The sequence below is a fragment of the Microtus ochrogaster genome, unplaced genomic scaffold, assembly GCF_000317375.1.
Source record: "Microtus ochrogaster isolate Prairie Vole_2 unplaced genomic scaffold, MicOch1.0 UNK4, whole genome shotgun sequence".
NCBI classification, from domain to species: Eukaryota; Metazoa; Chordata; class Mammalia; order Rodentia; family Cricetidae; genus Microtus; species Microtus ochrogaster.
Genome location: NW_004949102.1, coordinates 11584612 through 11589740, shown reverse-complemented (window position 1 = coordinate 11589740; position 5129 = coordinate 11584612). Strand labels below are relative to the sequence as shown.

At 46.3% G+C, this 5129-nt stretch overlaps 1 protein-coding gene across 1 annotated transcript in view; it reads right to left on the bottom strand.

The window, feature by feature from the left end:
- The window catches only part of Tmem140 (transmembrane protein 140), a 12842-nt gene extending 9606 nt beyond the window's left edge, over window positions 1-3236 (bottom strand). Inside the window, exon 1 of the mRNA XM_005365810.3 lies at window positions 3066-3236. The gene's annotated coding sequence lies outside the window, so the exon portion shown is untranslated. The remainder of the gene's footprint in view (window positions 1-3065) is intronic.
- Window positions 3237-5129: the final 1893 nt, after the last annotated feature.

Here is a 5129-nt window from a genome sequence, read left to right as displayed (position 1 = left end):
GGCACATGTGACTTCCTCTGATGACAGCAGGGTTTGACTGGATGTCAGCAGAGGCACATGTGACTTCTCATAAGCCTCTTCCTTTTTCATTTCCTCAACTTGCTCCACTGTCCTCTGGTTCGGTTAAAAACGGCCCAGGTTCAAGTCTCTCTCCTGAGACTACTTTCTGTTTCTACACGGGGCTTTGGGAGGTGAAAATGAGTTGGTATTCTCATGAATGGACCAGTACCTGGCACATGCTTAGGTGCGTGTGCACACATGTGTGCGCGTGTGTGTGTGTGCACTTCGATCAGTGGTTTGGGGGGAGAAAAGGAAACTGAGGTAAGAGTGAGGGAGAGGCAGAGGGTGGGGTACACAGTGAGTGAAGTCAGAACAATAGACTCTGACGAGGTTAGGGAGAACAAGGCTGCCCGTTTCCTCCTCAGAGGAGGCCGCTGGCCTGGACAAACAAGTTTAAGATTAGTGTTTGTGGCTGAGGTGTGGCCCTCACAGGAATAGGAAGGAAGGAAAATGGGAAGTGGGTCGTGTTTCCTTTGGCAGATATATGAGCCCATGTCCCAATTTTTCAGGAACGGGCTGGGGCAGTGCTGTTGCTTGAATGTGGTTAGTAGCGTAGGTGGCCTCTGCGGAAAGCTGAGATGTTTGGTTTCATGTAGGACTGCACCAGGGGCTGTGAAGCCAGAAGCGTGGCCTGGGCTAAGACACGGACCGCGAGCCATGGAGGAGCTGCCTACACGGCTTCTTTAATATGAGTTATTTGTCCCACTGTTCTGTTGCTTATTAGTATAGGATATAATCCAGCACGGAAAGTCTGCAGAGGCTTTGGAGGTAGAGAGCATCCTTAGATGAGCAGCCATATCCGTCACTTCGCCTTCGCAGGCCTCCGGCCAGATTTGGTGACTGCTGACCCATGGGCTGAGGACAAGGCTTTCCAGGACCTGACTCTGATTCTTGAGCTCTGCAGCTCTTCCCTGCAATTCTGAGGTGGGCCACCCCTTCCCCAGGCTAGGATTTCATCTCTCAACCTCACTAATGATACATTGGAGCCAGGGGCCCTGAAGAACCAAAGGCACACTAGACAAACAAAATGTCACCCCCACCCCAACTGAGCCAGTGCTCTACTTGTGAGAGATACACCACATAGATTTTTAAGGAGGTAATTTTGAAAAGCTTTGGGAAAGAAATCAACAGGGCGAAGTGAGGAGGAGAAACCAGCAGGAACAGGCAGTGGTTCCATACTAGAGGGGCAGAAAGAGCTGCATTGGAGACATTAGGTATGAGGCCCGGGAGAACCTTCCATTAACTAGCTAACGCTAAAGTGGCTGATTGTTAACAAGTCCAAAAAAGAAAATGAAAAACCCCCAAACTATTTTAGGACATCATCTCATTCCATCTGCCAAAATAAACTCCACAAGGATTCAAGAATGAACCAACATCAAATGAAATCTAGAAAGAATAACCTTTGACTTGTGAATGAGGAAGCACATTATGAACTGAAAAACAAATCAAAACTATGAGGAAAGCACAGATTAGCTATTTAAAAATGGAGATTTCTGTGCACCAGTAATAAAAGCAATAGAAAATTAAAGGACAGTGAGCATGAAAAATATTTACAATAAATGAGGTAATTTCTAGACCTAATGTAGGGAAATGTTCATGCAAACATTAAAAAAACACTGCACAACATCAAAACCAACGAGAGAATACAAATAATTCACAAAATAATGTAGCTAACATGAAACAAATCTCTTTCCCAATGCTTCCAAGGAATGCCCAGTAACAACCTCTGTCTTGCTAAAAACTGTGGGTGACACCCTCAGTGACATTCCGAAAGACAAGACTGACTTTCTAACGAGGCGACTATGGATTTAAAGTTTGCATGTATTTTGTTCTAAACCCCCCTTTTATAACCTTATCCCAAGACAGTATCAGGAATGTAACTCCTGATTTATACACAGGATGGGTTCTCACAATAGTGGGCTAAGGCAGCTTGATTTCCCAGCCTTAGAAGTCAGTCAAGGCCCATGAGGATGATGAAGCGTCATGCAGCTTCAAGGAAGGCCAGTACAAAGGCCCACGGAGTGGGAAGTCATCTATAGAAAGAGGCGCAGGAGAGAGGGACTAAGGAATTAAAGCCCCAGTGCTAGCTAACTATGGTATTTCTGGGTGAAGGCTACAGTAAAATAGTCCCCCAGTGATGTGCTGTTTGTGGAAAAATAAAATCTATAAAACAGGCCGCCATAGTAATTCCATAATGTGGGAGCCAAACTAAGAAGCTTAGAAAAGCGTATATGTGAGACCATTTTCCAGCTACCAGGTCTCAGACCCGAGGTTAGGGAGCCCTGGTAGAGGACAAAGACACTGGAAATGCTCTCAGTTGTCTTGAAGAAAAGAAAGATTTTCCCTGTTTTCTCTCCTCTCCTTATTGAACAACTCCTTTGATTTTACAGACTAAAGAAGTGTAATGGAAAATATTAATCAGCCCAAATTAAAAACAAAACAAATCCCCCCCAAACCTTCAAGATCTGTTCCAAGGGACACCAACAAACACCTCAGCCCCCACCCCCACCCCAGGAGTTTGCTTTGGGGGTTGAAAAGCAGTCTGTATCAACACAGGGTCTCCAAGTCTCTTAGATCCTATACTTCTCTTTTAGCCAAGATCACAGCCCTTTCCTTGGTATTTTTTGGAGTCTTGGTATCAGTTTTGCTGCTGCTGCTGCAGTGACCTGGTTTTGTCTGTTTGCCTATTTCTGGAGAACAGTGTGTCCCGAGGCCACAGATATTTACTGGTACAGGCTGTGTAAAGCCCCGGCTGCACGCAGTTAGCCTGTGTGTTTCTAACCATTTGCCAGTGTTACCCTCGGCATCTTTGAGGCAGAGATACACAATGATGCTTGCTCAAGAGCATGGGGGTAGTACAGAGGTAAAACAGAAGGCCACACACCAGGGAGAGAGGAGGCCACAGACACTAAGCAAGCCTTTTCCCCTCTGTGCCTTGTTAGAATGTAAAGGATGCCAGCAGCAAACACCTCTGTCTCCGCTGAGGAGTCGTGGGTACTACTTACGAAAACCAAGGCCAGAGCCCACGAACACTCATCAAAAGGTGACACAGGAAATCGGCTTCGGGGAGTAAATTCTCTCCTGGGCTGCTTTCTAATGTCAGGCTCCGAGCACTGGGGCAGAGGAGAGAAGCTGCAAGCGGACTCAGAGCTAGTGTCTCCTGTCCGCTGCGTTCGCAGCGGTGTCCCAGTAAACAACTCCCTGAACTTTGGTACATTTGTGCTGACTGATGTCACTACCAGCTGATTTCACTTTCGGTTTTTAACTCGCCAGTGTCTTATGACTTTCCAGAAATGAAGAGTATAATAAACAGCTTCTCGTTGCTCACCAGAACATATGACCCACCCTGAGCACCAAACCACCTGCTCAGTGAGCCAGGTGAGGGTCCTGATCGGACCGGACCACACTGTAACTTCCCACAGGAAAGTAGACGCCAGCCTCCCGAGCTCCAGGGGGTGCAACCAAGATAAACACGACCTAGAATCTTTCTAGGGAGAGACCTTAGACTTTGTGGCCAAAGTCCCAGCCAGCACAGCAGGTGGAACTTGGGTCCCCTCTACTCATTCATTCAGAAAGCAGCTATGCCATGCCCCCCCCCCCCCTTTTTTTGACTGCTTCTCTGAATTGGAAACGTTGTCATTAGCAAAGTCATGCTCAACAGTTATGTAGCAACAGGAACGGTGCAATTCCATTTCAAACTAAAAGAGAAAGAAAGCGGTTTGTTTTGAAATCGCAGGGAGGGACTCTCGGCCTGAGTTTACAAACTGCCTTCTTTGCTCCCATGATCGCTGGGACTTTGGAACTGGGTAAGCTTGGGAAAGACAGTAGATAGCTCCCCGATAATGCTAAATTAAACTCTTGAGGTTCTCTTCCTTTCTCCATGACATCCTATACCCAATTGAGGTCTTAACTTCATCCTAGGGATCCCCTTTGCCTCTGTGCTAGGTTAGATTTCTTATTTTTCTGGACCAAAAGCTTTTCTCTTCCTCGGTTTATTCACTTTTATTTGAATTAATCTCCGGCGATTTCTTGAGAAATGAGGGACACCAAAGGTAATTTTTTTCAAAGTTTGCCAAACTGATAATATCTTTATTTTATTCTTAAAATTGTTCAAAGTTGGACAGAGCATAACATTTTTAAACTAATTGTCCTATGGTGTTGAGACTGTATTCCATACTCCCTTTCCTGTTATTGTTGGGAAGTTCAAAGCTGGCCTCCTTCCCATTATTGTCTTTTTAGCTTTTTGCTTTTAAAAGAAAGGGCCATTTTAGTGAGATCTTGGGAAGAAAAAACCATTTTCAATTGGAAGTCTAAGTCCACCCGCCGCCCCGCCCCTGCAATGTGTCTTTCCTTCTTCTGCTTGTGAGGTAGGGTCCCACCATGTAGCTCAGGCTGGCCTCCAACTCTCAGAAACTCCTGCCTTTGCTTCCCAAGAGCTGGGATTACAGACCATGTCTGGCTCCTTCTCTTTCTCCATGTTTTCATTCCAACAGGGCTAGCTTGCTTGGTCCCTCAGGGCTTCTGACAATCTACCCTGTCCATGGTTGAGCTTTTTGCTTTTAAAAAGCAGCTAACCTCTTGCTGCCAAAGCCTCTGTTGTGTAGACTTCACTTTTGTCCTTGAACTTCCCCACACTCTGCTAAACAAGATTACTTGCGGGAGAGTTTCCAAGCTCGTTGCTCTTATGTATGAGTCCGAATACCTGAGCTATTTCTGTGGAATGGCATGGCTGTTCTTAGGATAGGCTGGTGAGGCGGTAGTCGGGTCTTTTGAGCTTGACAGTTCCCACAGGGAACTTTGACCTTCTGACTAAGCGGGGTCAAGGTGACTGGCTCCAGGACATCTAGCCTGCCAAGGCTGGGGAAGAGCCTTTGTACTGTGCTTGGGTGCAAAGGGATGTCTCTAACCTGGTTGCACCTGCTTGCAGCAACTTGCCTCTGCAAGCTGGAAAGGATGTGCGGTGGCATACACCCCTGCTATTAATTTGAGGACTCTAACTCTTCTGGAAGGCACATCTTTTCATTTGTTGTGTTTATTTATTGTGAGTGTGGGCATGCACGCGCACACAC